An 11,801-nucleotide genomic window follows, 5' to 3' on the forward strand; every position below is an offset into this window, starting at 1 on the left:
TTTAAAACTAAAAAGATACCTGTAGAGAGGGTAGAATGCAAATATGTTAGCTTAGCTGGAATTTTGCCAGGACTCTGGGACTAAAACCCTTACTTTTATGAAAAGTGCTTGGGATAATGTCTGCCGGTAACTGAGTCCTCTGTGCTGTCTCTAAGGCTAATTGAATAGAGTAGGAATACATACTTGAGAACACTAGGGGGAGGTTAGGTGAGGAAAAGGAAGAAGGGGAAAAAGGGAGAAGGTGTAACTTTCTGAGAATTAATCTAAATAAAGACTCCACTTTAATCCTACTAGCTCTTGCTAGGATCATTCTGAGCATTGGTATAGTACTCACTCAAAGAGAAGAGTGCTACTGCTACTGCAGCCACCAACTCCTTCTTGCAGCATATATTGGTCTCCCTTCCGAATATTAAACAAGCCTGACTCGGCTTATCTATGAGACTATTATGATAACTATAATATTTGAAGAATTCACAGTTCGGGGCCTCAGACTGTTAGATCAAAGCACATGTAGAGTTCTGCAAGTCTAGATTTAACTGTTCTTGCAAGCTCAACTTTTGCCACTGGTGATGTGTCTGTGCTAATACTGTGCTAGGACACTTTCTTGGAGTTGGTCCGCTCTGATTCCACATCTCCACTAGCAACTCAGCAGTAAATTCCCTTTGAAGGGGGGTTTCATTTATGCCTTCAAAACAAACAAATAATAGCTGTAGGCTAAACTGTACTCTCATTTACACTGGTGTAAATCTAGAATAACTCTATTGATTAAACCTCAGCTGGCCAGTTAAACCAGCTTCACGGTCCTTTTGAGCTGGCACAAAGAAGGTTGTAAAGCAGCCAAAAATCTGGCCTTAAGGGTTTCCTGGCTGGGTTAGCTATGTAACTACAAGGGTGTGTTCAGTGTACTGTCCCTTTAAGAGTGAAGTAGGCTTCCTAGCCATTCTGGTGAGGTATTCCTTGTAAGTTCAAGATGATTGCTGCAGAGCGAGTCAAATACACCGTGTTTGCTCATGGAGACTTTGTCTGTCCTTCTATTCCATTGCTGTTTCTCTGTATCTAAAAATAAGTCATGCAGAAAGAAAGTACCTTTTTGCTCATCATCCTGCCCCCACAATTGTTATTGCTAGTCTAGGGACTAGTTTGGCTCTAAGTAAGGAATTTGGAAATGGGTGCAACAAACATAGTGCAGTTTCAAGACAAAAAACTCCCTTTTGATCTTTAGGTTACAATAATCAAAAAAGACATACATTTTCTTTTGGTTAGGTCCTAGTACATATTGACTGCTCATTAAAATGCATCTTCTGTAAATTCTTAAGTGCATCAAAAATTCGTGTCCTCAGTCCAACTTTTGAAGAAATAAATAATATCAGTGTGATTACTAATTATATGTAATATCTAAATTCATAAGATGATGAAGGCTTTTGCAGAAAAGTTTTTAAACTAAAATTCCACCTACCTTTGTGGTAATATTAGTGTGTCAGAGTTGGCGTAAGACTGTTTTGAATAAAAAATAAAGTATGTCTAAAATATAAAAAGAAAAAAGCTTAATGCCTGCATCCACAAAAGCAATGATCTAAGGGAAATCACCAGTTGCTGTTCTGTGAGGTATAAAAATAAACTCTTGTCTCCTTTACTTTTACATCCACTGACAAGCGACTATATTAGCATTAAGCAAAAAAGCAGATGAAAAGTAATGTCTTTTATTTAGCACCTATCTGAAACATATTTGAGTTTTCCGCAGTGAGTGGGACTGTGAATAGGAGTTTGAAATCATGTAATAAGACATTGTGTGACAGTATCTGCCCATTGTGCAGTCACTCTTGTAAGCAACATTTCCACTAACTCTTGGATAACTTCATACTTTCTCATCTTTTTTTTAACCTTGTATCTATATAAGATTGTGTGTTTGTTCCTTAAAGAAATAAGTTAAGATACCTGTCCATCAACTAGTCAGGTAGACATGACTCATTTTAATATAACTAAGGTTTTGAGCTATGTGTTGTTCCCTAATGAAGCACATGTGTGCTGCAGGAGAGAAAACAGAAATGTGCTGATACAGGAGACTCTACTTGTTTGTTAGCAGTGATATTGGAAAAAATCCATCTCTCCTAGCAGGACAATCTCATCATATTAAAAGTTATGGATTTCTTGCTTAAGCATTCTACACTAGCTGCAGAGCTGTATAAACTTGCTTCTGCTTATCAGGCAAGCCAACAGTACACAAAAAGAAAATTTAACATCTTTAAACATTTCTGCCTTCATATGGGAGTTCTTCTGAAATGAGTTCTTCAATTATCCTGATGAATCTGTTTAGTGAGTTGGTACTGTTTTCTGGCTTAAAAAGCCAGTGCATTACTATGCAATACTGTGTATGTAGTATTGAAATGAGATCAACATCACTGCTTTACTACGTTTTAAGCAGAAGTTAGCACATTATAAAAATTATAAAGACAGACTTCAGAGTTACGTATTCCAGTGATGTGTTTTAAAACCTACATTGTTTTTAGTTGGCAAATTATTCAATGTAGGTGGAAAGTCAGCTATCAGAGGTTGCTTTCTAAAATAGCTGGTGCTCATTAACTGATACTGAACAATAACTGAACAGATACACATATTATATTTAATCCTTATGTGCCCCAGATAAAAAAGAGAAACCTGATTTACAAAAGTTGACAAAAAGTGATTCATTTAAGAATAAAGTGGCAACACTGTAAATATATACACAAAATCAACACCATTACTACTTCATTTTAAAATGAATCTTATATATAGACTGACTTACTAATGAATTGTGAGAAAATCCATTAATACAGATGAGATTAATTGAACATGCATTTTGAAAATATTTTGGAACATCCATCTTTGGGTTTGAATGTGTAATACTATTATGAAAAATATGTTTATCTGTAACTTTCCAAATTATTAAACCACTAAGGTTTGCCTATCAAAGAACATTTTAGCAAGACAATTCATAGGTGTCCCATCCCTACCTAATGATCCTTGGTTGCATGTGTGTGTGTATGTATACAGATTTGTAGTCTTTACACTGTAAAAAACTTCAGAATTGTTTGACCCTGTAAACACAAAATTCATGTATCTCACCCTGGGACAAATGCATTCTTTTTAAAAGCAGCATATGGGCAGCCTTGGACTGATGTTAGTTTATTGTCACTGCTTGATAACGTTTAATGGAAAAGATACAAGAGTGCCAAAGAATTTTAATTATTTTTGTGATAAAGTTATATGTTCAGCCTTGAAAAAGTGGAGATAATGCTGGGATTCATTATTATTCCCAGTGTGTTTAAACAGACGACACAGAATGCAAACAAAAGCAGATGAAATTTGAAAAGTATTATCAATATTGCAGATAGCAGATGCCCTTTCCAATCAGAACAAGCATATCTTCTATAGCAACTTTATGGTTGAGTAGTTTATTCATTTCGATTAGAAGGTTGTACGTTTCTAAAATATGTAGATTGTATCTAGAAAACCAACCAACCAGTAGGGTCATTTTGCTTGTTTTCCTAAATTTATTATTTCACTTTTGCAGACTTGATCTGAGGTGCATTAACATAGCAGTGAAATCTTATTATGTCAAATTCTATCTTGTATATGACCTCTTGTGTATTTTACCATGGTTCTGAGAGGGAAATGGTAAGTTGTGTCTGTTCTGCAGAGTTTTACCAGAGTCATCTATGTGATGGTATAGCTAAAATTGGATGAGCTTTTCTGGAATTGTTCTCTATTTGTGGCTATATAACTGGGAAATAAAAGTTTGCCCTGGACAAGGCATACCATTGAAAGTTTTATCTTTGGAGCAGTTTTTGAAGAAAAATGTGAAGACAATTTGGTAATTTTAAAATTAAATACAGATTGGAAAAGGGCCTGCTAGAGCATCAAGTACAATTCCTTGCCAGGACATCAAGTCCCCTGATAAAGGACCTTAAAACAGAAAAAAATTGGTATCAATTTTCAAAATTGGCTGCCTAACATTTAGGCTCCTAAATCCAGGCTGAACCAGACCCACTGACACTGGTTAAGCATCTGAATAAGGCATTGATCCTGTAACTGAATCTCACAAGCAGACCTTTGTGGAGCTATTGACCTCAACAGTGCTCTGAGTGGGTACTATGGTCTGCTCATCTGTGTTGAGTTGCAAGATCAGGGCCTTCATTACTTGAGTAAGTGGCCTGATTTTAAAATCTGCTGACTATCTCACTGGATTTTTAGGATGCTTTTCAGAACTAATTTAGTGAAAGAAGAAAATCATATATTTTAGGGCGATATTTTCTAAGATTTAAACTCTTAATTCAGACTAATATGTTGTCTATTTTGAAAGAAAATAAACCTTTAAAGTTGTTTTGCAGCAATATATTGTACTGAGCTATGAAATCAGAACCTCGAGGCCCCAGTTCTGCAATAGGATTGTAAGCACAGTCTTTGCATGGGTGGATCATGGGAATCAGGAGCCAAGTTTGGAATCTTCAAAAATATCCTGAAGAGTTTCCTATTACATATTCTCAGGCAAGTTGTATTTTGACATTTGCATTAACTTTTTGTCTGTTCAGTAATATCCTAGCTAGTAAGATATACATGTAGACCTTAGCCATATTTAAAGTTGCAAATCTGTAGTCCACTTTAAAGCTGCAAATTAGGGAATCTCTCTATATAAGCATGTGAACTAAAACCAAGGCTTACTAAAAAGAAGGAAAGAAAAAAAATCCTCATTGTAGAGGATTTTAAAAGAACTGCTTTGTGACCTTGATTTCAGGCCTCAATATAAGCTCAATGAGTTCTTTAAAAAAATAGCATGAACATTCAGTGCTTGAGCAGTGGTAAAAAAAAAAAAGCAAACAAAAGGTAAAAAAAAAAAAACACAAGAAAAATCAGCCCAGACCTTACCTTTAAGGTCAATGGGAGTTTTGCATGAGTAAGGGACCATGATGACAGTAAACATTTCCATCAGTGGTTACTGAGAACCAGGGGAGTTGTGGGAAGTTCTGCTATTCGTTTGTTTGATAAGGTGTACTGTCCGAGCTCTCTCTCTCACTGAATCTACGAGCCAAACCCTGGTCCCATTGGGATCAAATGGGAATTTAGTTACTAAGGCCCAGATCCACAAAGGTATTTAGGATCCTAATTTGCTTTAATTTCAGTGGAAGTTAGGAGACAGTACTTAATTTGTAATGAAAGAAGTGCTGGGGCTCAAGTAATTAGGTGCTGGGTTCAAGCAATTTTTCTCCATTCATAACTGATGCAGCAACCCAGAGGTGCCGGGCTTATGAACTGCCAAGCTTAGCGGTGCGGGGGCTTAGCCCAGGCACAAATTAAGCACTGTTTGTAGAGCTGGGCCTAGCTGTTTCCTGTATCCTACATTTCCCAGGATACTCTTTGTTTGAGTCTTCCTCAGTTAGGTACACACTGCCTTGAAATTCAGCCTAAGGGGGCAGTTCCCCAGACCAGCAGCAAGCTGCAAAGAAGGCATTGCCCCAAACAAACTCCCAGCTGAGGTGAGTTCACTGGATACAACATGCACAGGCCTATCGATGTCAAATATAGCATGCACCCACTGGTATTACAAAAACAAAAATTTGGCTTTCCTCTGATCAAGGTGGCTGGCTGATTTTCAAAATGATTCCTGCCTCTATTCAGCTGTGAAAGTATAGAACCATCAGTTTGTCTCTATCATCCTTTTTCAGGCCAAGCTGGGATTGTCAAGGGCAGCCTTTTCCACTCATGTTATGAGTAATACTTTCTCAACTCTTGCACAGAGAACAGAAGAGACTCAGATGCCTGATTCTCCCAGCAAGGCTCAATTCCTCACACTCTCCAGAAAGTTATTTAAAGAGTACTAAAGCTATGACACAAAACAATGAAACAAACTCACAGAGAGGTAAGGATGGAACACGGTGTTGGCAACTCTTGTGATTTTATTATGAGTTTCATGTTGTTTGATGTTGTCTTCATAAACCCCAGCACCTATAGTCACTTGATTATGTAAGAATTTCAGCTTCCATTTAAACAAAAAACATTTCTAGCTTTCATGACCTCAGAGAGAAGCTTGACAATGTGATCCCTAAAGGGACAACCCCCCAAAGAAAATAAAAAGAACCCCACATTTATTATTTTAAAAATCTCATGATTTTTACACTAGCCCTGATTATTTGGAGGCCTGACTCATGATATTTGAATGCTTGAGATTGGCAGTACTAGAAACCGGGTGTGATTCTCGTAAATTATGGTAAGAGACTGAACTTGATCTTCAGGATCTGCTTAACAGGCATATGTGAGGGCTGCAAAAGATTAGTCTGTGTTGTCACATGAGAGTGGTCAGTGTCCACGGATTCCTGCTTGCAGGGCTGTATTCACACAGAACGCTGAAATAGGGGTGGTTTGAGGCGCATCAGCTCAGTAAACTCCGCTACTCAGATTTGCACAATGCAAAACATTCCACTGCTGGCTCCTTTCCCTCATTTGACCTCCCAAATCTTTGGGATGGGATAAGTGTCCCTGACTGCAAATCCCCCTTGGTCTTTAGTCAGCAAGCTTGTTCTTTCCCTCTTACGGGCTGTAAACGGGGGCAGCGTCTACCCTAATCTTAGAATCAGAGTCTTCATTGAAGAAAGCCTGATCTACCCTGCCAAGAGGCCAGGAGTAGCTCAGAGCAATAGTGGGGATGGGGTTTGTAGAGGCTCAGGTGGTACATAAATCAGTATCTCTGTGCTGACCAAACCAAGCCCTGTGGAGAAAACCGTGCCAGGTTCAGTTCCTATAATCCATGCAATCCAAACCCATTGAGGTTTGCACAGCTATAGAAATATGAGATGCACAGTATTCTAACCCAGTTTCTTCATTAATGCCCCCTACTGTCCCCAGTATATCTTTCTCTTTCCTTCTTCTGAACATCACTAACTCTCATTGTTGTGTGTTATAGCCCTTATTGTGCATTTCATATAATTCTATAGTGCCATTTTACAATAGACACATACATATCCTTTGACTATTGCATATGCTGGGTACTGTTTATTGTAGAGCCCACATAAAGGATCTGAAATTTCAGTGCTTGGAAAAGATTTCACCATGTTTATAGTCGTGGACATCTGGTTACTTAACAGACTCACAGAATAAATGCACTCTATGCATATAAAGGCATTTCTAGAAAGTTCAACGATGAGTGCTATAAAAAACTACCATGCTTAGTCATGTTCTTCCCAGCCAACAGGAAAGGGCCTGTGATTACTCCATGCCTTGCTGTGTTGGACTGTGATAACTTTAGGGAAAACTGCGGCCACCAAAAATGACAACCTGTGTTGATCTGCTGCGACGTGCTCGCAATGCCATCTGTTAACACATGTCACCACTATGGGTATGGAGATGTATTATATAGCAGACTTAAGCCTGTGTTTCAGAGTTGCTGGGAAGCAAGAGGCACAAAGGAAAATTGTAATAAGTGCAAAGTATAATTAAATTTACTCTGAGAACTGCCAGAGTCAGTTAAATCAGCCCCGTTTAGATATCATTATTTAACCAATAGAGTAAATAAGATTTGTAGAAGTCCAGCTCTGAATCTGCTTGCTTGGTGGAGTTAGATGAGGGGCACTTGTTGTCTGTTCACTTTAATGCGTGATGTTCACAACAGAAAGAAACATAAATTTAGACAAAAAACAGACAGAAGAGTCACTAAATCATGCAACTCTTGGTATCCTCAGCATGGGCAAGACTGGGCTTAGGTTACAATTCCTGTTTTTGTCTCCTTCATCTGAGGTCTTGTATTGAGCTAGTAAAACATCCACTCTTCCAATAGTAAACAAAGGTGTGGGATCTTCAGAGAATGCAGATGCTCCAGTTTCAATAGCTGTTTCACCTTGGAGTCAATAATCAGAACCGCAAAGATAGGGGTAATATACATCCCTCTTGTGAATCAGAAGGAGGACAGTTTTCCAGGTTCAGGAAGATGGGTTTTAAAAATGGAGACACAATGTGGAAAAAACAAAGGGATACAATATGCTTGGAAAAGCTTACTAGGCAGAATTATATCACCCATTGGACAAAGCAGTTTTCCTAGTTATGTGATCTGCAAAGTAACTAGGTGCTACTGGAAACATCTGGGAATATTAACACTGCAAATATAGTACAACCAGAGCTACGGCATTTTTCAGTGAGTTCTTATGGATCTATCCCTGCTGGAATCCAGAAGTTTTGAAATAAAATGAGAAAGGTTATTTTGGTATTTCCAGCCTGGCTAGAAGCAGAAAGCACTGGAAATCTCCAGATAAATTGTTTTCTTATGATTTTCTTCTTAATTTTCTTCACTTAAAATGTTCTGAGCATTTTGCATAAGAATCCAGATTTTGCAGTGTTTAAACTGAACCTGAACTCTGAAGCTTTTGGGGTTCACCCTTCAATAGTTAAAATGACTGAAGGGAGGGTTAAAGCATCTATGGAAGTTTGTTTAGTTAATATGATGGATTTTGAACACTTAAGTTTGACGTCTACATACTATCTATAAGTAAAAATAATTGAGAATGTGATATTGGTTAGGTTCCCTTACAAAGGCAGTAGCATTGTTGGCAGGAAGCATCTGCAGTAATTGACATCATCTTGGAACTATACTTCCTTTGCATACCAGAATACATGATTTGGTGCTGGGTTCCAGATCCACTGGAGTGTCATCCAGAGAAGTGTTTGTATAAGATTTTAATAGAAGGGGCTTAAAAAATATGTGCAATGCTACTTTGACTAAATGAGGAACTGAAAAGAGAGAGAAATGTCAAGTAACCACAGAAATGTTTCTTGCCTGTGACAGCAGTTTGTCATGTTCAATGAGTGATGGCCTCCAATAGTGAGACTGTAAGGAACCACTCTACTTAGAACAAATGTGAGACAAAAGCAGTGAGAGACTTTGACCCCTAGCATTTCCACAGCCTTCTCAGGCTTATTTGTGTGTGTGTGGTATATCTACTAGAGTGATCAAAACCTTTCCTCAATTACACCAATATAAATCTGAAGTAACAGCCTGATGTTCAGAGGTGCTGAGCATCTGCAGCTTTCACTGACTTGAACTGGAGCTCTGGGTACTCAGCGCTTCAGGCCATAAAGCCAGAGAAACCAATGGACTTGCTCCAGATTTATATCAAAATGAGTGAGAGCGGAATTTGATCCGTTAACTTCAGTTGATTTACGCTAGATTTACAGTGGTGCAAATGAAAGGAGAATTGGGCTACTGGTCTCCAGTTACTGTAAGGGTGAGCCCTGGTTTTCTCCCACTTGCATATTATATGTGGAGATAAATGAATGTGTAATGGTAATGCGCAGCCTGCAAATTGTATTCATGGTGGTGAAAACACTGTTGCTGTTTATGATGGGAAAAATTAGAACCAAAAGGCCACAGAATGAAATATAATTTGTTAAAAATAGGGAGTAATATTGATTTAAAATGGAAAACAGCATTCCAGCACTTTACCATAGAAAAGTATGTCCCCAGGTTCCTTGCGTGTACTGTATGATTATACAATAGATTTTAAATCTCTGGTATCTACATCAAAATATATTCGACAGCTGTAGGAAACAGCTCTGAATTGTTAACCTTCTCTCCAGGTACTGGAGGTAACACACTGTGAGATTAGATGTATATTTTTTTCAAGATATGCCACCCATTGAGTAGTCCATATTTACATCTTTTGTTGATATTTTTTTATAGATTAAAAGAGTCTCTTTACTGGGTGATAATTCTGCTAAATACTATAATTTGCTGCCACTAATATTTGTCTGAGTCCTAGTTTGAAAAATATATTTGAAACCACTTTATAAAGTCTCATAATTGCTTCTTTGTAGAGCTGGTATAATGAGTAGTTTCTTTATTCAGCCTTTATCCTGTTAACCTTAGAGGTGAGTGACTGCTTGCTGGAGTAGTTGGGGAACGTCTTAGCACTGTTGAGCCATTTAATTTCAATACTAATTTCAGAGCGATGACACAGAATTGGCTGAAAAAGCTTTCAGTTATTTCAAGGGTTTTTGGTTAGCATTGAATCAGGACCTGATTCACTAAAATGAAATTGAAATAAATGGACATATAGATTTCTTTTTTTAAATGCAGGCATCAATCCACCTGTATGTGCCCAATCTATATTTAAAAAAAATTGCCCTGATGTTGGATAATAGACACTTTTAGCATATAAGAGAGGTTTGGCATCACAAATGAGAACTTCAGCTATAACAATGCTGCTTCTACCCTGCCTGTTCCATTTAATGCTGGTGTTGCCCTTCTTGCCTACTTGGAGTAATAATGCCAACAGGAGAGTGCTCTCCCATCGGCATAGCACATCTTCACCAGATGCACTGGAACAGCACAGCTGCATGTAGCACTGTAGTATAGACTTGCCTTATGACAGATCACAGTGAAAGGAAGCAATGCAAACTGTTCTGTCAAGTTTTATCCCTGTTTCATTTTGAAACTTTTCTTAAACAGTGTATCTTGAAAAGTAGTGTATGTGTATCTTCTACTTAGTGCTCCATCCTATTCAGCCTAAAATTCAATTCCCGATTGTCCAGCATATTATCCCATTTTTTTCCTGTCCCTCCAAAAACATGGTCTTATTCTTCTAAATTTCAATTTTAAAATCTGGATGAGTGAGAGATCCAGGATGAGAGATGCATTAGCAGAACTGATTTCTCTTGTTACTAGTTCAAAAGGCTTCAGTGTGCGGCACAAATGATTCATAAGTATCCATTGTTCAGAGTTCAGGATAAAGAGTTCAGAATCAAAGCTCTGCTTTAATGTGTGCTCATGTATTTCTTTTTTCAGCAAGAGCATTCATTCATTCATTCATTCATATATATATATGATCACATGAAATTCAAACTTGTTTAAGCTGCAGTTCAGGTAAATTGCTCAGGTTCTCAAGTTAGCTTAGAATGCCATGAGAGCTACACAAATGGTTACAGATTTTGCCAGTATTGCAAAAACTTAGTGCTTCGTTATGAAGGAAGAATTGTTTAATCAATACAAGAACAAAACAAGTGATCGCTTCAGGTGTTTTCTGTGTTGGACCTGATATCAGAGGTGACCCAGCACCAATGGAAGATCCTGAGAATTAAGCAGAAATTTGACTGTTTGGCTCTTGCCAAATTGTTTGTTGAGTGGCCTTTATCAAAGGAAGAAATAACAAGTGCTGCTAATTTATGGGCAGATTTTTGCATGGGAACATAGGGCTGCCAGTGGACAATGATTGAGAGATATTCCAATGTCTAGACACATGTCCAAATGTTTGTCGTCAAGTGAACTGTGCCCAGTGTTGCTGCTTTCAGTGCCTTCTTTATCTTTCATTTTAATGTTTCATAGATCTGAGGTATTGTCACTATGGAGCAATACTGTGTTTTCTCCCGGCATCTTCTATCATGGCTGAGCATACTGAATGGGCTCTCTAAATGGAGTACAACAAGCCCAATGCAATCATCCTTTCAATTATCTTCTTCATCTCAAGTGACCCCAGATAAGTGCTGGAATAGTATTCTTTGAACATTTCAGATATTGTTACTTGCTTTTTGGCTATAAATGTATAAATACTGGCTAAAGATGAAGATAGCTCATGTTTACCCTTTTTATTCTCAGACAAAACTATGCTTGATCTACTAAACAACTCTCTCTCCCATCTCCTTAGTTTCACTTCTTCTTGGGGCATGGTGTGATGACAGGACTAAGGGGCTAAATCCTGTACATTCCACTGGGAGTTTTGTCCAAGCAGCGATTGAGTAAAAGCCGAGGGCCTAATTCATTGTTCCCCTGTAGCGTTGGGCAGTCA

The 11,801-nt window shown here is 38.0% G+C and overlaps 1 long non-coding RNA gene across 1 annotated transcript; it reads left to right on the forward strand.

The window, feature by feature from the left end:
* The first annotated feature begins 5,587 nt into the window (after positions 1 to 5,587).
* On the forward strand, positions 5,588 to 11,469 carry LOC122456280. Its single transcript, XR_006275087.1, has 3 exons — positions 5,588 to 5,660; positions 5,772 to 5,893; positions 11,342 to 11,469. It is a non-coding gene; the product is annotated as an uncharacterized LOC122456280 (long non-coding RNA).
* The last annotated feature ends 332 nt before the right edge of the window (positions 11,470 to 11,801 follow it).

Source organism: Dermochelys coriacea, chromosome 12 (assembly GCF_009764565.3).
Source record: "Dermochelys coriacea isolate rDerCor1 chromosome 12, rDerCor1.pri.v4, whole genome shotgun sequence".
Classification (NCBI taxonomy): domain Eukaryota; kingdom Metazoa; phylum Chordata; order Testudines; family Dermochelyidae; genus Dermochelys; species Dermochelys coriacea.